Below are 27,625 nucleotides of genomic sequence, written 5' to 3' on the forward strand. Positions count from 1 at the left end.
CAGAAAATAAAATCCAGATCCTCTTTTATCCTGTCCTCTTAACTGCTCTTCTCCGCTTATATTTCAGGTTCTGAGGTTCTTCCAGGAATGGGGAGGAATTTGGGGGATCTCACAAATCTTTCTACTGATTTTTCTTTCAGAGGGATCCCCAAGGATAAAAGTCAAGGTCAGGATACCTCACTAGGTAAGGGCAGACTGTTCCACTGGATTGGAGACTTTCTAGAAAGAGTCTAGTTATCCTTAATTCTCTGTGTCTTCTCATGTCTTAGTCATTGGACTTAGTAGAAAGTGGCCCAATAAGAAAGATCGAACTCCCTCTTCAAGCTAGAAGACTTAAGGCGCACAAAGGAATTCCCTCCCTTCAGAGCAAGCCTATGGTTGGCCTTTCCCAGAAGACCAACTCTTGTAGGGAACACCTTGAGTTGCATTCTGGCTCCTCCTCCATCCTGAGAGATTTATCTGTTTTTGCCATTCCTAAAGAGATAATTTTGACTAAATTCCTACACAGATCCCTGCTGGGCCATTTCCAACACCACCTATCCTTGTGAGCATGTTTCCTGGGTTGCTAGAATATCACTAATTTCTCTGGTTTCAAACTGTAGAGAGGGGGGAAGAATTTACAGTGATTGAGCAAATGCTTTGGTTGCCAAGAGTATAAACTTCCACGTGTTGTTCCAAAAGGTTAGGAGAACAATGTAACAGGTTTGTTCTTCTGTGGTGAGTTTATTCTTGGCTCCCATGATGGACCCTATGATAGGCAGAGTGTAGAAGAGAGAGAAATGGAGGTTTCCTGGGCATGACAGGAAGAAATCTTAATTTGTGTCTTCAGGCTAAAAAGATGAAGTTTCCCTTTCCTGTTTCCATCCTGTCTCTCTCCTTCCCAGTGGACAAAATGGAGTCACCGTTGTTCATTGAATCATCTCCTTCTATTGGTGAAGCTGAAAGAACTGCTGGATTTCCAACTCAGGTAGGAAGGAACAGCTAATATGGGGGAGCAGTAGGAGACCTCTAGTCTTCTTTGAGGATTCAACATATGATATGCTATTCTTGAGCAAAGCACACAGCAAGAAAATTATAAATTTAAATTTATGGATCAGTCAAACTAGGCCCAGCTCTCATCTAAGTTTTGGAGATGTATGGAATTTATGTCAGAGTGCGCACAGTGTGACTATGTAAGACAACCCAGAAGTAAATACACCAAACAGAGGTTTGTATTTAAATAGTGGTTTTATCTACAAGGAATATATACATACACATTCTTTAGTCAGACTTCAAACAAATAGCAATAGGTAAATTACAGCACAGAAGCACACACGGAGAGAGAGATACGCCCCAACAGGGCGTCGTGTTATTACAGGCTCTTAAAGTGATATCAGCCAAAAAACCTTACTGATTCATTCCCAGCATTACATCATTATAGCAGCTGGTCAGGTCTTAAATCTTTACCCTGACAGGTTATATAATTCTGGTTTCAAAAAATACCACATGGCACTTCATGTTGCCTATCCCTAGTAAAGCAGACAGGAGACATGAATAGTTAGGCTAAATCTACTTTATGGTAAGTATAATCTTGTTTTCCTATCTTTGGTGAAAGGGATAAAAACAGGAGAAGCAGAAATGTTAATAAAATGAAGGAGATCATCGTAGATTTTAGAAACATCCGTACTGGTCATACTCCACTCTGTATCAAGGATGCAACTGTAGACATGGTCAACAGTATTAAGTTTTGGGGATGCAGTTAACAAAGAATCTGAACTGTTCTCTCCACACATCAACGTTAGTGAAGAGTGCAAACCAATATCTGCATTTCTTTCGTTGGATGAGAAGAGTGCATGTTTCTCCTTCTATCCCTGGCCACTTTTTACAGAGGCAGGATGGAAGCGTTTTAACAAACTAGTTCACTGTTTGTTTTGGTGTCTGCAGTGCCTTACAGAGAAAGTCCATACAGAGAGTGGTGAGGACAGCCGAGAAGATTATAGGAGGCTCACTTCCTGTCATTCAGGATACTGCTTATAAGCGCTATGTGCTTTGAGCTCAAAATATTGTTAGAGACCACACACACACACTTAACATTTTGTTGCTCTCCTCTAGGAGGAGGTTTCAAAATATTTCTAACAGTACTACCAAATTCTGTAACAGCTTTGTTCCCTATGCCATCCGTCTGGTAAACTTCAAAGATTTGTTTCTCTCGCCATGTATACATCCAAACTAAACTGTTGTTTCTTCGTGTCATATATGTGGGTATATGCATAATTTTGTATTTAATTATTAGAGGTGGAGACCCTTGAGGGCTGTATACAACAAAATTTCATTTTAATGTATACCGATTAGCATACATTCAAAGTGACAAAGTTATATTCTCTCTTCTCTTTCTCTCTTGATGAATTGCATTTTGATGGCTGGAAGTGCCTTCCTAGTATTTTCATGAAAGTTCATGAGAGTGAGCAAGGTTGACCGTTCAAAGAACCACAAAGACCATTAGGTTACTATGTCAGACAGAAATCCCACGGAATCTCTTGCAAACATGATGGAATATTGGGGCCACTGGTAGATGGTGTGTCTAAGGCACACTATGCCACTTGATCAAGGAAGTTTGCTGACATTGAAGGTCAGCAGAGTCAGTCAAAGTGATGTGAATGCTGCCCTGTTTATCATATACTATGTTGAGTCCAACTAGGGAAATGTCCAAGAAATTTCACTTTGTGCTCTCAGGTTTTTCAGATTGAAGGAGATCTTGCAAATTCTATTGAGTCTTCTCACAGGGCTCCTTCCTTCTTTAGGGTCCTGTGTCCTTTGGGGAGGTGGCCATCCATTTCAATAGTGAAGAGTGGTTGCTGCTTGATCCCAGCCAGAAAGTCCTGTATCAAGAAGTCATGCTGGAAACGTCTAGGATGGTGGCCTCTTTAGGTAAGGGTTCCTCTGGAGGACAATTTAAGTCAGAGCAAGCTGTCACTAGATTCTTTATTTACAACTTAGATATGTACGTAACTTATTAAAAATGATTTCATCTTTTCTTTTTTCCTCTTACATTAATTCCAGTCCCCCTTTATGGTCTTCTAAGTAGCACAGTTTCATTTAGAAGAAAGAGATCACTGTGGTGACCAGCAAAGGTTGACATTGAGTCTTGTGGTCATCCTTGGGCCCTGGGTCATTACTGCAGAGGGATTGGGAAGATGTTCAGGGACAGGATGTTTTTGCCTGTTGCAGTTGTCCTACTCAGCAACATATTTTGTCTTGCTTTGTGTTGCAACGACATATGTTGTCTTTTTTTTTTTTTGTAAATGTTTTTTTATTTTTTCCCAAACATAAACATAAAATCTAACTTTCAAGAACAGAGTTTCAATCCGGTCATAGATGCCAACATGCTTACATTCTTTTAACATGCTCTATTCCACTTTTCCTTTACATTTTTTAAAAATTTAAAACAATTTAAAACTTAAAACAGAGAGAAAAAAAAAACAATCTAAACATAAAATTCTAACACTTTCATCTAAACAAATCTAATATATCACTACAGTTTTGACTTTGAATTAAATTTTAACTCATTATCTCTGTATCTATATCTCATCAATATCCAAATAATTATTAACAATATTCTAGTCTCTTATTCTAATTATATACCTTACAATTTTATCACCAAAATTATCAAGTTCAATTTCAATACATCTCCATTTTGTTAAAATTTATAAAACACAATTTTGTCGACATCTTAGTTATTTGACCCTTTTTATCAAATCAAAATATCTTGAACTTTCCAATTAAATATCCCACATATTACAGTTTTATCACAAAAAAAACATATTGCTTATTTCTTCTCCAAGTTATCAACTCTTTTGAGATTATTCCCAGTATTATCTCCTCCTGATCTCCCAACATTATCGGCTGATTTCCAGCATATTGTATTTGACTAGTTTCTAGCATGATCTTCTCCCAAACTCCCTCCAATGTTTGGCTGACTTTCAGCATATTTTATTTAGCTAATTTCTAGCATAATCTCCTCCAGAACTCCTTCCATTGTTTGGCTGATTTCCAGCATATTTTTCTCCAACTCTCCTCCTATTGCTTGGCTGATTTCCAGCAATTTATTGTCTGATTTCCAGCATAATCTCCTCCATCTCTCCTACCATTGTTTGGTTGATTTCCAGCATTTAATTATTTTCCCACTTATTTCCTCCGAGTCTCTAACTCTTATCTAGTTAGTATCCTTCACCTCATTATTTTATTTTTCCCTTACATCATAATTATCTATTTGATCTTGTCTCAGCATATTCATCAAAGTTAATTCTCATTATGTTTCATAATAATCATCATTTCCCATATTTGTTAAATTAGATCACAATTTATCTCTATCGTCTGTGTATTTCATAGTTTCATTCAATAATATGTTAATCATAGTCAACAATCTAGCTTTGTTTGCAAAATATAGTTAAGGCATGTTACAACAAATAATAAGTTTTCTTAAAGTTATCTCACATTAGTATACATTTCTCATTGTAATTTTTAACCACTTAGTATATAAATCCCTATTTTAATTGCCATTTATTATTTTTCCCTTTCCAAAAACCTTCCTGTTTAATCCACAAGAAAAAAAAAACAAAACCCTTTTATTCCTTTAGGCTTTTAAGCATTACATTAGAATTTAGTTTCATTTAATTTAAATCTATTTTATTTCTTCTTTTTCCTGTCTGTCCACATATTCCACTTCAAAGTTCATCTATTCAAATTAAAAGTTCTGTGTATAAATGTCTGCTTCAAACATGATGTCTTCACTTCCTGTCTTTGTTCCTGCACCACACCTTCTTTTTGCTAAATCTGTAAATTTCCATTGTAGAAAAGGTCCAAGATCTTTCTTCTTAAAATCACGCAGAACAGGATAAAGATTTCCCAAATCCATTAGTCTAATGTTAAATCCAAAATAATCATAATAATCCAAAATAGAAAGCCATTTAGAATATTTCTTTTCCAAGTAGAAAGTAAAATCTCTTCAATCCACTCTCCTGCTTAGTCACCGCAGACTTCATGGCAATTTTGTAGCCATCCGTCTGTCAATCTTCATTAACTTGGTTAGCTTTCACAGATTTAAATTCCCAAAGAAGTATTTCTTCAATCCACACCAGAAAAATAATAAAAAAAAAGAATCCAATTTTCCACATTTTTGAAAACATGTTCTTCTAGCCAAATTAATTAATGCAAAGTTTGTCTTGGGTCTCCATTTTCCCCCCCTTTCTTTTAAATCTTCAAGCCCCACGGATCTGTAACCGCAGTTTAAAATTGGGGTCTTATTTTAAAAGATACTCCAAATAATCCCATTATTTGCCTGGGTTGGTGTCACTCACCCGGCTTGTTCTTTCTTCTTCCTCCTGCACGATCTTGTGTCCCGGTCTGCTGCGGCTTTGTGGCAGCCGCCATGGCTGCCTACCCCTGCCGCCGACTTTGAGGATTCCCTCTTGCCTCCGAGGAACTTGCCTGTTCCTCTTGGCCCTCCGATGCGCTCCTCTTCACCCCCCATCCCTACAAGAAGACCGGTCGGACAGCGGTTTGTCAGTCGGGGTTTCAGCGGGCTCGTTGGAGCCCAGTAATTCCCCGACTGTGGCGCCGCAGCTCCGGACCGGAAGTCCAACATATGTTGTCTTATTGAATGCAAGTTGGGTGTCTCATAGTTGAGACAATTTGTATGCCACATCCTGATGTCCAGATGTGTTTTTGCTTTATCCTTTTAACTGCCAAGAATGAGGGTTAGATGTTAGTAACCAATATTCATAATAATAAATAATCACTAATTATTTGTCGAGTACGTATTAGATAATATATATATAAGTATAAGCATGAATTGAATATATAAAATGAATACAAATAAAGGGAACATTAAATAAATAAATAAATAATTTTATTTCTATACCGCCCTTCTCCCGAAGGACTCAGGGCGGTGTACAGCCTATTAAAAAACACAAAGACAAACATCAGTTAAAAATAATTAAAATTATTACACAATTTGGCTAAAATTTAAAACCCCAAAAATTTAAAACCCAATTGAAAAATCATTAAATTGATAGCCCGGCTTGGCGGAACAGCAGGGTCTTGAGGGCACAGCGAAATACACCGAGGACAGGAAGACAGGAACGGTAGGCACACTGGTGCTCTTATGCACGCCCCTTACAGACCTCTTAGGAATGGGGCGAGGTCAACAGTAGACAGTCTTAGGTTAAAATTTTGGGGGGTTGGGGATGAAACCACAAAATCAGGTAGTGCATTCCTGGCATTGACCACTCTGTTGCTGAAGTCATATTTTCTGCAATCGAGTTTGGAGCAGTTCACTTTTAAGTTTGTATCTATTGTGTGTTCTGTATTGTTGTGGTTGAAAGTGAAGTAGTTCTTGACAGGTAGGACATTGTAGCAGTTAATTTTATGAGCTACACTTAGGTCATACCAAAGGCGGTGTAGTTCTAAATTTTCTAAGCCCAGAATTTCAAGTCTGCTGGCATAAGGTATTTATGCAGATGGCCAGTATTAGATAAATCTATGCATTGGGACAGCAAATCGTATGTTGTACATTATTCTAATTTATTTTTCTTCCCCCACAAGCATTTGATGCGCAGAAGGAAAATAACCAAGAGACAAATTTAGTGCCATTGGAAATAATCAAAACTGAAATTCCTGAGGAGACATCTACAAATAAGCACAGTTGGAGAGAAAAATCGATTCTTGAATGTGTGGAAATGGATCATTTCCTGACCCAACGTGATTCCAAAGAAAATACGGGGAAATGTCAAAGTAGAAAAAGATTCAAAACAAACCCCAATGCTAGTAACCAGTGCAAAACTGGAAAAAGCTCCTGCAGTAATAATCTTACTTCACATAAAATGATCCAGGCAAGGGAGAAACCCTACAATGCTATGGACTGTGGAAAAAGTGTTGGGTGGAAAGGTAATTTAACTTCTCATAAAAAGATCCACACCACAGAAACACTCTATAAGTGCCTAGAGTGTGGAAAGAGCTTCAGAGACAACATTTATCTAACCTCCCACAAAAGGAGACATAGTGGAGAAAAACCCTTTAAATGCATAGAATGTGGGAAGAACTTCACAACTAGTAGTTACCTGATATGCCATAAAAGGATCCATTCAGGGGAAAAACCCTATAAATGTGTGGATTGTGGACAAAGGTTCCGTGTGAAGGGTTCCCTTACTTCCCATAAAAGGATACATACAGGAGAAAAACCCTTTAAATGCATAGAATGTGGGAAGAGCTTCAGAATTAGTAGTGACCTGATATACCATAGAAGGATCCATTCAGGGGAAAAACCCTATAAATGTGTAGACTGTGGGAAAAGGTTCAGTAGGAAGAATTCCCTTATTTTCCATAAAAGGATGCATACTGGAGAAAAACGCTTTACATGCATAGAATGTGGGAAGAGCTTCAGCACTAGTAGTTACCTGATATGCCATAGAAGGATCCATTCAGGAGAAAAACCATATAAATGTGTAGACTGTGGAAAAAGTTTCAGTATAAAGAATTCCCTTACTTACCATAAAAGGATGCATACTGGAGAAAAACCCTATAAATGTGTAGACTGTGGAAAAAGTTTCAGTATAAAGAATTCCCTTACTTACCATGAAAGGATGCATACTGGAGAAAAACCCTATAAATGTGTAGACTGTGGAAAAAGTTTCAGTATAAAGAATTCCCTTACTTACCATAAAAGGATGCATACTGGAGAGAAACCTTTTAAATGCATAGAATGTGGGAAGAGCTTTAGACAAAGTGGTGGCCTTGCTTCCCATCAAAAGATTCATACACGCGAGAAACCCTGTAAGTGTATAGAGTGTGGAAAGAGCTACAGAAATAGATATCATCTGACATCCCACAAAAGGATCCACTCAGGTGAAAAACCTTATAAATGCACTGAGTGTGGAAAACCCTTCAGTTCAAGTAGTAACCTTGCTTGTCATAAACGGGTCCATACAGGAGAGAAACCCTATAAATGCATGGAGTGTGGAAAGAGCTTCAGGGTAAAGAATGCTCTTACTTCTCATAAACGGATCCACACAGGAGAAAAACCCTATAAATGCCTAGACTGTGGGAAGGGCTTCAGCCGAAGCAGTAGCCTTACTTCTCATAAACGGGTCCACACAGGAGAAAAACCCTATAAATGCCTAGACTGTGGGAAGGGCTTCAGCCAAAGCTGTGCCCTTGCTTCCCATAAACGGGTCCACACAGGGGAAAAACCCTATAAATGCTTGGAGTGTGGAAAGAGCTTCAGTGTAAAGAGTTCTCTTACTTGTCATGAAAGAATCCACACAGGAGAGAAGCCTTATAAATGTCTAGAATGTGGGAAGAGTTTCAGCCAAAACAGTCAATTTAGTTGCCATAACCGGATGCATACAGGGGAAAAACCTTATAAGTGCACAGACTGTGGAAAGACCTTCGTTACAAGTGGCCATCTGATTTATCATAAAAGGACCCACACAGGAGAGAAACCTTATAAATGCCTGGAATGTGGGAAGGGCTTCTGTGATAAGCGTTCCCTTACTTCCCATAACAGGATCCACACAGGAGAAGAATCATCTGTATGCAATGAATCTGGGAAGAGTTTGAGTACAAGCCAGTCTCTTACTTACTACATTAATACCCAGACACGGAAGAAATTGTACTAGTGCAACTAAGTCACCTTAGTTCCCATAAGAGGATCTACACAGGAGGGAAATAGAAATGTATGGATTTCTAAATGTAGAAATGTGAAAACAGGATGTTTCTCAAGAAACAACCCACAGAGGCGGGGATGGGGGGGAGAAATATCCTGTGGAAAGCAATCAACTTATTTACCTTATTAATATGACCCGGATCAGGACTACATACAGGGTGGGAGGGAGATCTCTTTAAGGGACTGCAGTATCCTTAATTTGTGATATGAAACCATCTAAAGATATGGAGTGTAAAAACAATGACATCTTCTTTCAGAAGATTGCTGTAGGAGCAACTGAATAAATGGATTGATTTTGGGAAGCTCCTAGGATAAAGTTCTTAAATCAAAAGATATTACCTATTCAGTTAAGGTGTCACTCAAGAAAAACTGTAAAAACAATTGCCCCTCTCTTTTCTCCAAAAGATCACAACCTCGGCTTGGTCAAGCTGCTTTATCTTTAATTATTTTTTTATCTGAACTGAGTCTGGGATCAGCCTCCAGGCTTTGTGAAGAGGTGGTGTATGCAAGCAAAACAAAGCAAGGCAAGGATGTCAGGGCATGATTTAATCCCATTTTTGGCTCTGGGATAATCTCACCATTAATTAGAGGATGGACCGTGGCTTTCTCCAAGTTGCAATATTCTGAAATAAAACCCGAAGAAGTATTCTCTAATAAAACTCTTTTATTTGTAAAAAGTAACAAAAACATCTATCTATCTAATTAGCTACATCTTGGCAGCGTTCCTCTGCCAAGATCATTCCTGGCAGAGAGAACAAAGGAAATAGTAGTAATAAAGGAATGGAATGTAGGACATGCGCAGTAAAGAAAACTGATAAGGAACTTGGCAAACTACAGTAAGTCTATTAGTCCAAAAATATGAAGCTCAGCTGGGAAATACAAGAACGCAGTGACAAAGGATGCATATGACCCATAATAAGCTGAGGGCCAATGCGATTGACATCAATATCACAGTTCAATCAAAGCACCAGAGGGCAGGACAAGAAGCAACCGATGGAAACTACTTAAGGGGAGAAGCAACCTGGAATTAAAGAGAAAGTTCCTAACAGTGAGGACAATGAACCAATGGAACAACTTGCTTTCAGACATTGTGGGTGCTTCATCAGTGGAGATTTTTCAGTCACTTGTCTGAAACAGTATATGTTCTCCTTGAGCAGGGGGCTAGGCTTGAAGGCCTCCAAGATCTCATCCAGCTCAGTCTAGTCTAGCCTCTCTACTCTACCCTACCCTACTCTATTCAACCAGCTAAAAGGGACTTTAAAAATGGTTTTATTGATCCAACAGTGTACCATATGCGCAATATTTTTTAAAAAAGTTTTTTAATTTCTTGATTTAAATGATTTATTGTTCAGTTTCTCAGATTAATCATTACCGTATTTTCTATTTCTCAAGATTTTCAAATGCCACTTTACTGCCTGTATTTCATTTTCTGATACCAAGTTCATCAGAAAGATCAATCATAGTTGACATGTCAGGTTGCTATGGTTTTGGAGAAAACTTTTACTAGCATGATTGTGACTGTACTTTTGATCTTAATATATTTCTTAAAAACATTTCCTCATTATTATCCACCTTTCTCATTTTGAAAGGTTAATAAATTATTGGAAACAGTTGCTGCGCAATTTAAAGGATGCCCTACTTTATACACATTGAACAATAAAACTAAATGAAGACACCAGATGAATACGTAGGAGGGGGAGAGTGAAATAAAATGTTAGGAAGTACTAGAAGGGGGTGGATTGACTTCAGATCTGACTCAGTTTTACGATGCACAATGATGCATTGAAAACCATGGAATGAGAATAGCATTAGCAAGGAAGGTTTATCTATGAAAGAAGCAAACGAGACATTGTAGCCTACAATACGTGGGAACATTCCTCATTATAAAATCTTGGCATTTTTAGTAATATTTTCCTAATTATATAATTTTACATCTGGAAATAATCCATGCAGCATTGAAAGTGCCTCAGCCAATTTTCTCTTCTTCCTTTGCACCAGAGGACTCAAAGGGGAACCAGAAAATTTCAGCCTTTTGCCTCTTTCTGCAACTTGGAAGGTATTTTTGGCCTTTTAAGGATTTGTACTTGTGGGGAGGGAGGTCCAGGCAGCGTCTACATATATTTTCCCATTTAATACCATTCATGTATTAATGGAATAAATCCAATATATTCTTCAGCCAGCAATTCCACTCTTTCCCTTTGTAAATAAGAAACGCCATGGTTATCCTGAAGGGTCTTTGGGGGAAGAGTGGCGGCTGAGGGCTTGAAGGGGATCCAGTGTGTGAGGCTCTTCCAAGTCACTCGCCTCAGCGACGGGTGTGAGAAGGTCTCCTGGGGAGCGGAGAGGACCAGAAGGAGGCCCAATTCTGTCTCTGACCCAGAGAAAGGAGAAGTTGAGTCCCTCCTGAGGACCCCAAAGACCCCCCCCATATGATGGCCTTTCCTCAGAGCTGTGACTATCTGTCTCTCCGCTCTTCCCGCCAGAATAGGCTCCTCCCACTCCTCTCGGAACCCCTTTTCCTGCTGCTTCTGAGAGTCACACTGGGAGGGGCGTGTCCAAGAGGAAAGGGGAGGAGTCTCGCAAGCTCCCATCCCGCTCACGTCTTCCATGGAGGGGAGGGATATCCCCAGTCCCCTTCTCTCCCCGGCCCCCACCAGCCTCAATGGTCCTCCCCCCCAGCCTTCCCCTGGGCCCTCCTTTCCCCCCTCCCGGCCAACGTCCCCACCAGCAGCAGCAACAACAGGCGGAGGCCAAGGAGGCTTCCCACAAGAGGGGAGAAGTGGAAGGGGGGGGGCTTGACAGGGGTACTTCGGTGTTGGCGTCTAAGGGATCCGTTTCGCCAATGGGAAGCCTCCCTTCCGTTGAGGCATCTGTCTCCAGGCCGAATTTCTGACTATGACTATCATTCAGTGTTGTACCTGATGATTCTTGGCGAACGTAGCTTTTCTTTTATGTGCACTGAGAGCTTATGCACCAAAGACCAATTCCTTGTGCGTCAATCACGCTTGGCCAATCAAGAATTCTATTCTGTTCTGTTCTATTGTATTGTGTGCGAGATACAGAGAAGAAGAGACCATCCAGGACCCGGGGAGGCCCACGATCTCCGCCTGGCTTCTCCCGGATGCCGCTTGCACAGCTCGCTCTGCAGGGCAGCTGCAGCTCCGGGCAGAGGCTGTCCTGCAAAGCTGCCCCCACGGCCGCCATTTCCCCCCAGGTGCCAGCAGGGGGCGCGCTCTTGGCTGCCGACTGACTAGCCCGCTGCGCATGCGCAACTCCGTCTGCGTGGTTGGGTAGTTCCGCCTGCGAATTGTTCCCTGGGGATCCGGTGGGGGCGGGCAAGACGGGATCCCGTCACTCAGATCCACCCCAGGGGGTAGGGAAGGACATTGGAGGGAGCGGGAAATCTGCCCCATAATTGCTCTTGGCTGTGCATGGGGAGATCCAAGGAGGGGGGAGGAGAGAAGGAAGCTTAAAGGAACCCCCTGCTCACATTTCCTTCAGATTCCGATTCCTGGAAGACTGGAAGGATCTTTGGAGAACCAGCGGTGCCAGTGGCTGGAAGATCCCTTCTGAGCCTGGCAGAGAAGAGGAGAAGCAGGAAGAGCTGCAGGTCAGAGAAGCTTCTTTTGTGGAATCTGAAGGGATCTTCACCTGCTTGAAGTCTTCCATTTCTCTCTGATGGAGTTTTGGAGGTTAAGAATGCGAGTAGATATTTAGAGAAACTCATTAACGAAATTGTTCCTGCGTTCTTGGAAAGAGTAGCTCATTTGGAGCGATTCTCCCACTGATGGACAGAAGGGTTTTGTGGGCAGAAAATAAAATCCGGATCCTCTTTTGTCCTGTCCTCTTAACTGCCCTTCTCCGCTTATATTTCAGGTTCTGAGGTTCTTCCAGGAATGGGGAGGAATTGGGTGGATCTCACAAATATTTCTACTGATTTTTCTTTCAGAGGGATCCCCAAGGATAAAAGTCAAGGTCAGGATACCTCACTAGGTAAGGGCAGACTGTTCCACTGGATTGGAGACTTTCTAGGAAGATTCTACTTATCCTTAATTCTCTGCGTCTTCTCGTGTCTTAGTCGTTGGACTTAGTAGAAAGTGACCCAATAAGAAAGAACTCCCTCTTCAAGCTAGAAGACTTAAGGGGCACAAAGGAATTCCCTCCCTTCAGAGCAAGCCTATGGTTGGCCTTTCCCAGAAGACCAACTCTTGTAGGGAACACCTTGAGTTGCATTCTGGCGCCTCCTCCATCCTGAGAGATTTCTTTGTTTTTGGCTTTACTTAAGAGAAGTTTTGACTAAATTCCTACACAGATCTCTGCTGGGCCATTTCCAACACTGTCCTTGCAGGCATGTTTCCTGGGTTACTAGAATATCACTAATTTCAAACTGCAGAGAGAGGGGGAAGAATTTACAGTGATTGAGCAAATGCTTTGGTTGCCAAGAGTATAAATTTGCATGTGTTGTTCCAAAAGGTTAGGACAACAATCTAACTGAGGTTTGTTCTTCAGCATGTGGTGGGTTTGGTCTTCTCCTTTTATTCTTGGCTCCCATGATGGAGCCTATGAAAGGCAGATATTGGAAGAGAGAAAAATGGAGGTTTCCTGGGCAGGACAGGAAGAAATCTTAAATTGTGCCTTCAAGGTAGAAAAGATGAAGTTGAACCCTTTCCTGTCTCTCTCTTTCCCAGTGGACAAAATGGAGTCACCGTTGTTCATTGAATCATCTTCTATTGCTGGAGCTGAAACAGCTGCTGGACTTCCAAAACAGGTAGGAAGGAAGAGCTAATATGGGGGAGCAGTAGGAGACCTCTAGTTTTCTTTGGGGACTCAGCATATGATATGCTATTCTTGAGCAAAGTGCACAGCAAGAAAATTAGAAATTTAAATTTATGGTCAGTCAAACTAGGCCCACCTCTCAACAAAGATTTGGTGATCTATGGAATTCCTTACTAGTTGTACAGTATAATTCTGGTTTCAAATAATGCCACATGGCACTTCATGTTGCCTATCCCTAGTAAAGCAGACAGGAGACATGAATATTTAGGCTAAATCTACTTTATTGTAAGTATAATCTTGTTTTCCTATCTTTGGTGAAAGGGATAAAAACAGGAGAAGCAGAAATGTTAATAAAATGAAGGAGATCATCGTAGATTTTAGAAACATCCGGACTGTTCATACTCCACTCTGTATCAAGGATGCAGCTGTAGACATGGTCAACAGTATTAAGTGTTGGGGATGCAGATAACAAAGAATCTGAACTGTTCTCTTCACATAATGAAGCGTGCAAACCGGCATCTGCATTTCCTTTGTCGGATGAGAAGAGCACATGTTTCTCCTTCTATCTCTCGCCACTTTTTACAGGGGCACGATGGAGAGTATTTTAACAAACTAGTTCACTGTTTGCTTTGGTGTCTGCAGTGCCTTACAGAGAAAGTCCATACAGAGAGTGGTGAGGACAGCCGAGAAGATTATAGGAGGCTCACTTCCTGTCATTCAGGATACTGCTTATAAGCGCTATGTGCTTTGAGCTCAAAATATTGTTAGAGACCACACACACACACTTAACATTTTGTTGCTCTCCTCTAGGAGGAGGTTTCAAAATATTTCTAACAGTACTACCAAATTCTGTAACAGCTTTGTTCCCTATGCCATCCGTCTGGTAAACTTCAAAGATTTGTTTCTCTCGCCATGTATGCATCCAAACTAAACTGTTGTTTCTTCGTGTCATATATGTGGGTATATGCATAATTTTGTATTTAATTATTAGAGGTGGAGACCCTTGAGGGCTGTATACAACAAAATTTCATTTTAATGTATACCGATTAGCATACATTCAAAGTGACAAAGTTATATTCTCTCTTCTCTTTCTCTCTTGATGAATTGCATTTTGATGGCTGGAAGTGCCTTCCTAGTATTTTCATGAAAGTTCATGAGAGTGAGCAAGGTTGACCGTTCAAAGAACCACAAAGACCATTAGGTTACTATGTCAGACAGAAATCCCACGGAATCTCTTGCAAACATGATGGAATATTGGGGCCACTGGTAGATGGTGTGTCTAAGGCACACTATGCCACTTGATCAAGGAAGTTTGCTGACATTGAAGGTCAGCAGAGTCAGTCAAAGTGATGTGAATGCTGCCCTGTTTATCATATACTATGTTGAGTCCAACTAGGGAAATGTCCAAGAAATTTCACTTTGTGCTCTCAGGTTTTTCAGATTGAAGGAGATCTTGCAAATTCTATTGAGTCTTCTCACAGGGCTCCTTCCTTCTTTAGGGTCCTGTGTCCTTTGGGGAGGTGGCCATCCATTTCAATAGTGAAGAGTGGTTGCTGCTTGATCCCAGCCAGAAAGCCCTGCATGAAGAAGTCATGTTGGAAACGTCTAGGATGGTGGCCTCTTTAGGTAAGGGTTCCTCTGGAGGACAATTTAAGTCAGAGCAAGCTGTCACTAGATTCTTTATTTACAACTTAGATATGTACGTAACTTATTAAAAATGATTTCATCTTTTCTTTTTTCCTCTTACATTAATTCCAGTCCCCCTTTATGGTCTTCTAAGTAGAACAGTTTCATTTAGAAGAAAGAGATCACTGTGGTGACCAGCAAAGATTGACATTGAGTCTTGTGGTCATCCTTGGGCCCTGGGTCATTATTGCAGAGGGATTGGGAAGATGTTCAGGGACAGGATGTTTTTGCCTGTTGCAGTTGTCCTACTCAGCAACATATTTTGTCTTGCTTGTATTGCAATGACGTATGTTGTCTTTTTTTTTTTTATAAATGTTTTTTTTATTTTTTCCCAAACATAAACATAAAATCTAACTTTCAAGGACAGAGTTTCAATCCGGTCATAGATGCCAACATGCTTACATTCTTTTAACATGCTCTATTCCACTTTTCCTTTACATCTTTTAAAAATTTAAAACAATTTAAAATTTAAAACAGAGAGAAAAAAACAAAAAAAAAAAAACAATCTAAACATAAAATTCTAACACTTTCATCTAAACAAATATATCACTACAGTTTTGACTTCGAATTAAATTTTAACTCGTTATCTCTGTATCTATATCTCATCAATATCCAAATAATTATTAACAACATTCTAGTCTCTTATTCTAATTATATACCTTACAATTTTATCACCAAAATTATCAAGTTCAATTTCAATACATCTCCATTTTGTTAAAATTTATAAAACACAATTTTGTCGACATCTTAGTTATTTGACCCTTTTTATCAAATCAAAATATCTTGAACTTTCCAATTAAATATCCCACATATTACAGTTTTATCACAAAAAAAACATATTGCTTATTTCTTCTCCAAGTTATCAACTCTTTTGAGATTATTCCCAGTATTATCTCCTCCTGATCTCCCAACATTATCGGCTGATTTCCAGCATATTGTATTTGACTAGTTTCTAGCATGATCTTCTCCCAGACTCCCTCCAATGTTTGGCTGACTTCCAGCATATTTTATTTAGCTAATTTCTAGCATAATCTCCTCCAGAACTCCTTCCATTGTTTGGCTGATTTCCAGCATATTTTTCTCCAACTCTCCTATTGCTTGGCTGACTTCCAGCATATTTTATTTGGCTAATTTCTAGTATAATCTCCTCCAGACTCCTTCCATTGTTTGGCTGATTTCCAGCATATTTTTCTCCTACTCTCCTCCTATTGTTTGGCTGATTTCCAACATTTCATGTTTGGCTGATTTCCAGCATAATCTCCTCCATCTCTCCTACCATTGTTTGGCTGATTTCCAGCATTTAATTATTTTCCCACTTATTTCCTCCGAGTCTCTAACTCTTATCTAGTTAGTATCCTTCACCTCATTATTTTATTTTTCCCTTACATCATAATTATCTATTTGATCTTGTCTCAGCATATTCATCAAAGTTAATTCTCATTATGTTTCATAATAATCATCATTTCCCATATTTGTTAAATTAGATCACAATTTATCTCTATCGTCTGTGTATTTCATAGTTTCATTCAATAATATGTTAATCAATCATAGTCAACAATCTAGCTTTGTTTGCAAAATATAGTTAAGGCATGTTACAACAAATAATAAGTTTTCTTAAAGTTATCTCACATTAGTATACATTTCTCATTGTAATTTTTAACCACTTAGTATATAAATCCCTATTTTAATTGCCATTTATTATTTTTCCCTTTCCAAAAACCTTCCTGTTCAATCCACAAGAAAACAAAAACAAAACCCTTTTATTCCTTTAGGCTTTTAAGCATTACATTACAATTTAGTTTCATTTAATTTAAATCTATTTTATTTCTTCTTTCTTCCTGTCTATTCACATATTCCACTTCAAAGTTCATCTATTCAAATTAAAAGTTCTGTGTATCACTTTAGTGCTCTTATAAATGTCTGCTTCAAACATGATCTCTTCACTTCCTGTCTTGGTTCCTGCGCCACCCCTTCTTTTTACTAAGTCTGTAAATTTCCATTGTAGAAAAGGTCCAAGATCTTTCTTCTTAAAATCACGCAGAACAGGATAAAGATTTCCCAAATCCATTAGTCTAATGTTAAATCCAAAATAATCATAATAATCCAAAATAGAAAGCCATTTAGAATATTTCTTTTCCAAGTAGAAAGTAAAATCTCTTCAATCCACTCTCCTGCTTAGTCACCGCAGACTTCATGGCAATTTTGTAGCCATCCGTCTGTCAATCTTCATTAACTTCGTTAGCCATCCGTCTGTCAATCTTCATTAACTTCGTTAGCTTTCACAGGTTTAAATTCCCAAAGAAGTATTTCTTCAATCCAGAAAAATAATAAAAAAAAAGAATCCAATTTTCCACATTATTGAAAACAAGTTCTTCTAGCCAAATTAATTAATGCAAAGTTTGTCTTGGGTCTCCATTTTCCCCCCCCCTTTCTTTTAAATCTTCAAGCCCCACAGATCTGTAGCCGCAGTTTAAGGTTGGGGTCTTATTTTAAAAGATACTCCAAATAATCCCATTATTTGCCTGGGTTGGTGTCACTCACCCGGCTTGTTCTTTTTTCTTCCTCCTGCACGATCTTGTGTCCCGGTCTGCTGCGGCTTTGTGGCAGCCGCCATGGCTGCCTAACCCCGCCGCCGACTTTGAGGATTCCCTCTCGTCTCAGAGGAACTGGCCTGTTCCTCTTGGCCCTCCAAGGAGCTCCTCTTCACCCCCCATCCCTACAAGATGGGGGTCGGTCCGAAGACTGGTCGGACAGCAGTTCGTCAGTCGGGGTTTTCGCGGGCTCGTTGGAGCCCACTAATTCCCTGACTGTGGCACCGCAGCTCTGGACCGGACGTCCAACATACGTTGTCTTATTGAATGCAAGTTGGGTGTCTCATAGTTGAGACAATTTGTGTGCCATGTCCTGATGTCCAGATGTGTTTTTGCTTTATCCTTTTAACTGCCAAGAATGAGGGTTAGATGTTAGTAACCAATATTCATAATAATAATCACTAATTATTTGTCAAGTACGTATTAGATAATATATATATAAGTATAAGCATGAATTGAATATATAAAATGAATACAAATAAAGGGAACATTAAATAAATAAATAAATAATTTTATTTCTATACCGCCCTTCTCCCGAAGGACTCAGGGCAGTGTACAGCTTATTAAAAAACACAAAGACAAACATCAGTTAAAAATAATTAAAATTATTACACAATTTGGCTAAAATTTAAAACCCCAAAAATTTAAAACCCAATTGAAAAATCATTAAATTGATAGCCCGGCTTGGCGGAACAGCAGGGTCTTGAGGGCACAGCGAAATACACCGAGGACAGGAAGACAGGAACGGTAGGCACACTGGTGCTCTTATGCACGCCCCTTACAGACCTCTTAGGAATGGGGTGAGGTCAACAGTAGACAGTCTTAGGTTAAAATTTTGGGGGGTTGGGGATGAAACCACAAAATCAGGTAGTGCATTCCTGGCATTGACCACTCTGTTGCTGAAGTCATATTTTCTGCAATCGAGTTTGGAGCAGTTCACTTTTAAGTTTGTATCTATTGCGTGTTCTGTATTGTTGTGGTTGAAAGTGAAGTAGTTCTTGACGGGTAGGACATTGTAGCAGTTAATTTTATGAGCTACACTTAGGTCATACCAAAGGCGGTGTAGTTCTAAATTTTCTAAGCCCAGAATTTCAAGTCTGCTGGCATAAGGTATTTATGCAGATGGCCAGTATTAGATAAATCTATGCATTGGGACAGCAAATCGTATGTTGTACATTATTCTAATTTATTTTTCTTCCCCACAAGCATTTGATGCGCAGAAGGAAAATAACCAAGAGACAAATTTAGTGCCGTTGGAAATAATCAAAACTGAAATTCCTGAGGAGACATCTACAAATAAGCACAGTTGGAGAGAAAAATCGATTCTTGAATGTGTGGAAATGGATCACTTCCTGACCCAACGTGATTCCAAAGAAAATACGGGGAAATGTCAAAGTAGAAAAAGAGTCAAAGCAAACCCCAATGCTAGTAATCAGTGCAAAACGGGAAAAAGCTCCTGCAGTAATAATCTTACTTCACATAAAATGATCCAGGCAAGGGAGAAACCCTACAATGCTATGGTCTGTGGAAAAAGTGTTGGGTGGAAAGGTAATTTAACTTCTCATAAAAAGATCCACACCACAGAAACACTCTATAAGTGCCTAGAGTGTGGAAAGAGCTTCAGGGACAACATTTATCTAACCTCCCACAAAAGGAGACATTGTGGAGAAAAACCCTTTAAATGCATAGAATGTGGGAAGAGCTTCACAACTAGTAGTTACCTGATATGCCATAGAAGGATCCATTCAGGGGAAAAACCCTATAAATGTGTGGATTGTGGACAAAGGTTCCATTTGAAGGGTTCCCTTACTTCCCATAAAAGGATACATAGTGAAAAACCCTTTAAATGCATAGAATGTGGGAAGAGCTTCAGAATTAGTAGTGACCTGATAGACCATAGAAGGATCCATTCAGGGGAAAAACCCTATAAATGTGTAGACTGTGGGAAAAGGTTCAGTAGGAAGAATTCCCTTATTTACCATAAAAGGATGCATACTGGAGAAAAACCCTTTAAATGCATAGAATGTGGGAAGAGCTTCAGCACTAGTAGTTACCTGATATGCCATAGAAGGTTCCATTCAGGGGAAAAACCATATAAATGTGTAGACTGTGGAAAAAGTTTCAGTATAAAGAATTCCCTTACTTACCATGAAAGGATGCATACTGGAGAAAAACCCTATAAATGTGTAGACTGTGGAAAAAGTTTCAGTGTAAAGAATTCCCTTACTTACCATAAAAGGATGCATACTGGAGAGAAACCTTTTAAATGCATAGAATGTGGGAAGAGCTTTAGGCAAAGTGGTGGCCTTGCTTCCCATCAAAAGATTCATACAGGCGAAAAACCCTGTAAGTGTATAGAGTGTGGAAAGAGCTACAGAAATAGAAATAATCTGACATCCCACAAAAGGATCCACTCAGGTGAAAAACCTTATAAATGCACTGAGTGTGGAAAACCCTTCAGGACAAACAGTAACCTTGCGTGTCATAAACGAGTCCATACAGGAGAGAAACCCTATAAATGCATGGAGTGTGGAAAGAGCTTCAGGGTAAAGAATGCTCTTACTTCTCATAAACGGATCCACACAGGAGAAAAACCCTATAAATGCCTAGACTGTGGGAAGGGCTTCAGCCGAAGCAGTAGCCTTACTTCTCATAAACGGGTCCACACAGGAGAAAAACCCTATAAATGCCTAGACTGTGGGAAGAGCTTCAGCCAAAGCTGTGGCCTTGCTACCCATAAACGGGTCCACACAGGGGAAAAACCCTATAAATGCTTGGAGTGTGGATAGAGCTTCAGTGTAAAGACTTCTCTTACTTGTCATGAAAGAATCCACACAGGAGAGAAGCCTTATAAATGTCTAGAGTGTGGGAAGAGTTTCAGGGAAAGCAGTCACTTTAGTTTCCATAACCGGATGCATACAGGGGAAAAACCTTATAAGTGCACAGACTGTGGAAAGACCTTCGCTGTATGTTGCAATCTGATTTATCATAAAAGGACCCACACAGGAGAGAAACCTTATAAATGCCTGGAATGTGGGAAGGGCTTCTGTGATAAGCGTTCCCTTACTTCCCATAACAGGATCCACACAGGAGAAGAATCATATGTATGCAATGAATCTGGGAAGAGTTTGAGTACAAGCCAGTCTCTTACTTACTACATTAATACCCAGACACGGAAGAAATTGTACTAGCGCAACTAAGTCACCTTAGTTCCCATAAGAGGATCTACACAGGAGGGAAATAGAAATGTATGGATTTCTAAATGTAGAAATGTGAAAACAGGATGCTTCTCAAGAAAGAAGGGGGGGGGGAATATCCTGTGGAAAGCAATCAACTTATTTACCTTATTAATATGACCCGGATCAGGACTACATACAGGGTGGGAGGGAGATCTCTTTAAGGGACTGCAGTATCCTTAATTTGTGATATGAAACCATCTAAAGATATGGAGTGTAAAAACAATTACATCTTCTTTCAGAAGATTGCTGTAGGAGCAACTGAATAAATGGATTGATTTTGGGAAGCTCCTAGGATAAAGTTCTTAAATCAAAAGATATTACCTATTCAGTTAAGGTGTCACTCAAGAAAAACTGTTAAAACAATTGCCCCTCTCTTTTCTCCAAAAGATCACAACCTCGGCTTGGTCAAGCTGCTTCATCTTTAATTATTTTTTTATCTGAACTGAGTCTGGGATCAGCCTCCAGGCTTTGTGAAGAGGTGGTGTATGCAAGCAAAACAAAGCAAGGCAAGGATGTCAGGGCATGATTTAATCCCATTTTTGGCTCTGGGATAATCTCACCATTAATTAGAGGATGGACCGTGGCTTTCTCCAAGTTGCAATATTCTGAAATAAAACCCGAAGAAGTATTCTCTAATAAAACTCTTTTATTTGTAAAAAGTAACAAAAACATCTATCTATCTAATTAGCTACATCTTGGCAGCGTTCCTCTGCCAAGATCATTCCTGGCAGAGAGAACAAAGGAAAGAGTAGTAATAAAGGAATGGAATGTAGGACATGCGCAGTAAAGAAAACTGATAAGGAACTTGGCAAACTACAGTAAGTCTATTAGTCCAAAAATATGAAGCTCAGCTGGGAAATACAAGAACGCAGTGACAAAGGATGCATATGACCCATAATAAGCTGAGGGCCAATGCGATTGACATCAATATCACAGTCAGTTCAATCAAAGCACCAGAGGGCAGGACAAGAAGCAACCGATGGAAACTACTCAAGGGGAGAAGCAACCTGGAATTAAAGAGAAACTTCCTAACAGTGAGGACAATGAACCAATGGAACAACTTGCTTTCAGACGTTGTGGGTGCTTCATCAGTGGAGATTTTTCAGTCATTGTCTGAAACAGTTTATGTTCTCCTTGAGCAGGGGGCTAGGCTTGAAGGCCTCCAAGATCTCATCCAGCTCAGTCTAGTCTAGCCTCTCTACTCTACTCTACTCTACCTCTACCCTACTCTATTCAACCAGCTAAAAGGGACTTTAAAAATGGTTTTATTCATCCAACAGTGTACCATATGCGCAATATTTTTTAAAAAAGTTTTTTAATTTCTTGATTTAAATGATTCATTGTTCAGTTTCTTAGATTAATCATTACCGTATTTTCTATTTCTCAAGATTTTCAAATGCCACTTTACTGCCTGTATTTCATTTTCTGATACCAAGTTCATCAGAAAGATCAATTATACTTAACATGTCAAGTTGCTATGGTTTTGGAGAAAACTTTTACTAGCATGATTGTGACTGTACTTTTGATCTTAATATATTTCTTAAAAACATTTCCTCATTATTAACCACCTTTCTCATTTTGAAAGGTTAATAAACAGTTGCTGTGCAATTTAAAGGATGCCCTACTTTATACACATTGAACAATAAAACTAAATGAAGACACCAGGTGAATACGTAGGAGGGGGAGAGTGAAATAAAATGTTAGAAAGTGCTAGAAGGGGGTGGAATGACTTCAGATCTGACTCAGTTTTACGTTGCACAATGACGCATTGAAAACCATGGAATGAGAAAAGCATTAGCAAGGTAGGTTTATCTATGAAAGAAGCAAACGAGACATTGTAGCCTACAATACGTGGGAACATTCCTCATTATAAAATCTTGGCATTTTTAGTAATATTTTCCTAATTATATAATTTTACATCTGTGGAAATAATCCATACAGCATTGAAAGTGCCTCAGCCAACTTTCTCTTCTTCCTTTGCACCAGAGGACTCAAAGGGGAACCAGAAAATTTCAGCCTTTTGCCTCTTTCTGCAACTTGGAAGGTATTTTTGGCCTTTTAAGGATTTGTAGTTGTGGGGAGGGAGGTCCAGGCATATATTTTCCCACTTAATATATCCTACATATATTTTCCCATTTAATACCATTCATGTATTAGTGGAATAAATCCATCCAATATATTCTTCAGCCAGCAATTCCACTCTTTCCCTTTGTAAATAAGAAACGCCATGGTTATGCTGAAGGGTCTTTGGGGGAGAGTGGAGTCTGAGGGCTTGAAGGGGATCCAGTGTGAGGCTCTTCCAAGTCACTCGCCTCAGCGACGGGTGTGAGAAGGTCTCCTGGGGGGCGGAGGGAGAAGAGGGGACCAGAAGGAGGCCCAATTCTGTCTCTGACCCAGAGAAAGGAGAAGTTGAGTCCCTACTGAGGACCCCAAAGACCTCCCCCCATGTTGGCCTTTCCTCAGAACTGTGACTATCTGTCTCTCCGCTCTTCCCGCCAGAATAGGCTCCTCCCACCCCTCCCTTTTCCTGCTGCTTCTGGGAGTCACACTGGGAGGGGCGTGGCCAAGAGGAAAGGGGAGGAGTCTCGCAAGCTCCCATCCCAATCACGACTTCCGTGGGGGGAGGGGTGTCAACATTCCCCTTCTCTTTCCGGTCCCCCCCAGCCTTCCCCTGGGCCCTCCTTTCCCCCCTCCCGGTCAACGTCCCACCAGCAGCAGCAACAGGCGGAGCCCACGGAGGCTTCCCACAAGAGGGGAGAAGTGGAATTTGGGGGGGGGGGCTTGACAGGGGTACTTCGGAGTTGGCTTCTAAGGGATCCGTTTCGCCAATGGGATGCCGCTTGCACAGCTCGCTCTGAAGGGCAGCTGCAGTTCCGGGCAGAGGCTGTCCTGCCAAGCCTCCAAAGCTGCCCCCACGGCCGACATTTTCCCCCAGGTGCCAGCAGGGGGCGCGCTCTTGGCTGCCCCGACTGACTAGCCCGCTGCGCATGCGCAACTCTGTCTGCGTGGTTGGGTAGTTCCGCCTGCGAGTTGTTCCCTGGGGATCGGTTGGGGGCGGGCAAGACGGGATCCTGTCACTCAGATCCACCCCAGGGGGGAGGGAAGGACATTGGAGGGAGCGGGAAATCTGCCCCATAATTGCTCTTGGCTGTGCATGGGGAGATCCAAGGAGAGGGGAGGAGAGAAGGAAGCGTAAAAGAACCCCCTGCTCACATCTCCTTCAGATTCCGATTCCTGGAAGACTGGAAGGATCTTTGGAGAGCCAGCGGTGCCAGTGGCTGGAAGGTCCCTTCTGAGCCTGGCAGAGAAGAGGAGAAGCAGGAAGACCTCCAGGTCAGAGAAGCTTCTTTTGGGAAATACGAAGGGATCTTCACCTGCTTGAAGTCTTCCATTTCTCCCTGATGGAGTTTTGGAGGTTAAGAATGCGAGTAGATATTTAGAGAAACTCATTAACGAAATTGTTCCTGCGTTCTTGGAAAGAGTCGGTCGTTTGGAGCGATTCTCCCATTGGGTCTCATCCATCGCCACTGATGGACAGAAGGGTTTTGTGGGCAGAAAATAAAATCCGGATCCTCTTTTGTCCTGTCCTCTTAACTGCCCTTCTCCGCTTATATTTCAGGTTCTGAGGTTCTTCCAGGAATGGGGAGGAATTGGGTGGATCTCACAAATATTTCTACTGATTTTTCTTTCAGAGGGATCCCCAAGGATAAAAGTCAAGGTCAGGATACCTCACTAGGTAAGGGCAGACTGTTCCACTGGATTGGAGACTTTCTAGGAAGATTCTACTTATCCTTAATTCTCTGCGTCTTCTCGTGTCTTAGTCGTTGGACTTAGTAGAAAGTGACCCAATAAGAAAGAACTCCCTCTGCAAGCTAGAAGACTTATGTGGCACAAAGGAATTCCCTCCCTTCAGAGCAAGCAAGCATGTGGTTGGCCTTTCCCAGAAGACCAACTCTTGTAGGGAACACCTTGAGTTGCATTCTGGCGCCTCCTCCATCCTGAGAGATTTCTTTGTTTTTGGCTTTACTTAAAAGAAGTTTTGACTAAATTCCTACACAGATCTAACAGAGGTTTGTTCTTCAGCATGTGGTGGGTTTGGTCTTCTCCTTTTATTCTTGGCTCCCATGATGGAGCCTATGAAAGGCAGATATTGGAAGAGAGAAAAATGGAGGTTTCCTGGGCAGGACAGGAAGAAATCTTAAATTGTGCCTTCAAAGTAGAAAAGATGAAGTTGAACCCTTTCCCGTCTCTCTCTTTCCCAGTGGACAAAATGGAGTCACCGTTGTTCATTGAATCATCTTCTATTGCTGGAGCTGAAAGAGCTGCTGGACTTCCAAATCAGGTAGGAAGGAAGAGCTAATATGGGGGAGCAGTAGGAGACCTCTAGTTTTCTTTGGGGACTCAGCATATGATATGCTATTCTTGAGCAAAGTGCACAGCAAGAAAATTAGAAATTTAAATTTATGATCAGTCAAACTAGGCCCACCTCTCAACAAAGATTTGGTGATCTATGGAATTCCTTACTAGTTGTACAGTATAATTCTGGTTTCAAATAATGCCACATGGCACTTCATGTTGCCTATCCCTAGTAAAGCAGACAGGAGACATGAATAGTTAGGCTAAATCTACTTTATGGTAAGTATAATCTTGTTTTCCTATCTTTGGTGAAAGGGATAAAAACAGGAGAAGCAGAAATGTTAATAAAACGAAGGAGATCATCGTAGATTTTAGAAACATCCGTACTGGTCATACTCCACTCTGTATCAAGGATGCAGCTGTAGACATGGTCAACAGTATTAAGTTTTGGGGATGCAGATAACAAAGAATCTGAACTGTTCTCTTCACATAATGAAGCGTGCAAACCGGCATCTGCATTTCCTTTGTCGGATGAGAAGAGCACATGTTTCTCCTTCTATCCCTGGCCACTTTTTACAGAGGTAGGATGGAAGCGTTTTAACAAACTAGTTCACTGTTTGCTTTGGTGTCTGCAGTGCCTTACAGAGAAAGTCCATACAGAGAGTGGTGAGGACAGCCGAGAAGATTATAGGAGGCTCACTTCCTGTCATTCAGGATACTGCTTATAAGCGCTATGTGCTCTGAGCTCAAAATATTGTTAGAGACCACAAACACACACACACTCTTAACATTCTGTTTTGTTGCTCCTCTCTGGAAGGAGGTTTCAAAGTATTTCTAGCAGTACTAACAGATTCTGTAACAGCTTTGTTCCCTATGCCATCCGTCTGGTAAACTTCAAAGATTTGTTTCTCTCGCCATGAATACATCCAAGCTAAACTGTTGTTTCTTCGTGTCATATATGTGGGTATATGCATAATTTTGTATTTAATTATTAGAGGTGGAGAACCTTGAGGGCTGTATACAACAAAATTTCATTTTAATGTATACCGATTAGCATACATTCAAAGTGACAAAGTTATATTCTCTCTTCTCTTTCTCTCTTGATGAATTGCATTTTGATGGCTGGAAGTGCCTTCCTAGTATTTTCATGAAAGTTCATGAGAGTGAGCAAGGTTGACCGTTCAAAGAACCACAAAGACCATTAGGTTACTATGTCAGACAGAAATCCCACAGAATCTCTTGCAAACATGATGGAATATTGGGGCCACTGGTAGATGGTGTGTCTAAGGCACACTATGCCACTTGATCAAGGAAGTTTGCTGACATTGAAGGTCAGCAGAGTCAGTCAAAGTGATGTGAATGCTGCCCTGTTTATCATATACTATGTTGAGTCCAACTAGGGAAATGGCCAAGAATTTTCACTTTGTGCTCTCAGGTTTTGCAGATTGAAGGAGATCTTGCAAATTCTATCGAGTCTGCTCACAGGGCTCCTTCCTTCTTTAGGGTGCTGTGTCCTTTGGGGAGGTGGCCATCCATTTCAATAGTGAAGAGTGGTTGCTGCTTGATCCCAGCCAGAAAGCCCTGCATGAAGATGTCATGTTGGAAACGTCTAGGATGGTGGCCTCTTTAGGTAAGGGTTCCTCTGGGGGACAATTTAAGTCAGAGCAAGCTGTCACTAGATTCTTTATTTACAACTTAGATATGTACGTAACTTATTAAAAATGATTTCATCTTTCCTTTTTTCCTCTTATATTAATTCCAGTCCCCCTTTATGGTCTTCTAAGTAGCACAGTTTCATTTAGAAGAAAGAGATCAGTGTGGTGACCAGCAAAGGTTGACATTGAGTCTTGTGGTCATCCTTGGGCCCTGGGTCATTACTGCAGAGGGATTGGGAAGATGTTCAGGGACAGGATGTTTTTGCCCGTTGCAGTTGTCCTACTCAGCAACATATTTTGTCTTGCTTTGTGTTGCAATGACCTATGTTGTCTTTTTTTTTTTTTTGTAAATGTTTTTTTTATTTTTTCCCAAACATAAACATAAAATTTAACTTTCAAGAACAGAGTTTCAATCCGGTCATAGATGCCAACATGCTTACATTCTTTTAACATGATCCATTCCACTTTTCCATTACATCTTTTAAAAATTTAAAACAATTTAAAATTTAAAACAGAGAGAAAAAAAGAAAAAAAACAATCTAAACATAACATTCTAACACTTTCATCTAAACAAATCTAACATATCACTACAGTTTTGACTTCGAATTAAATTTTAACTCG

General features: G+C 40.4%; 1 long non-coding RNA gene and 1 pseudogene across 1 annotated transcript; both read left to right on the forward strand.

Moving 5' to 3' along the window:
- The window catches only part of LOC139311673 (zinc finger protein 721-like), a 34,655-nt pseudogene that overhangs the window by 282 nt on the left and 6,748 nt on the right, over nucleotides 1-27,625 (forward strand).
- On the forward strand, nucleotides 24,157-24,883 carry LOC139311683 (uncharacterized). Its single transcript, XR_011599952.1, has 3 exons — nucleotides 24,157-24,326; nucleotides 24,686-24,729; nucleotides 24,815-24,883. It is a non-coding gene; the product is annotated as an uncharacterized lncRNA (long non-coding RNA).

Source organism: Pituophis catenifer, unplaced genomic scaffold, assembly GCF_029215685.1.
Source record: "Pituophis catenifer annectens isolate HBS135680 unplaced genomic scaffold, rPitCat1.0.hap2 SCAF_2, whole genome shotgun sequence".
In the NCBI taxonomy this organism is placed as follows: domain Eukaryota; kingdom Metazoa; phylum Chordata; class Lepidosauria; order Squamata; family Colubridae; genus Pituophis; species Pituophis catenifer.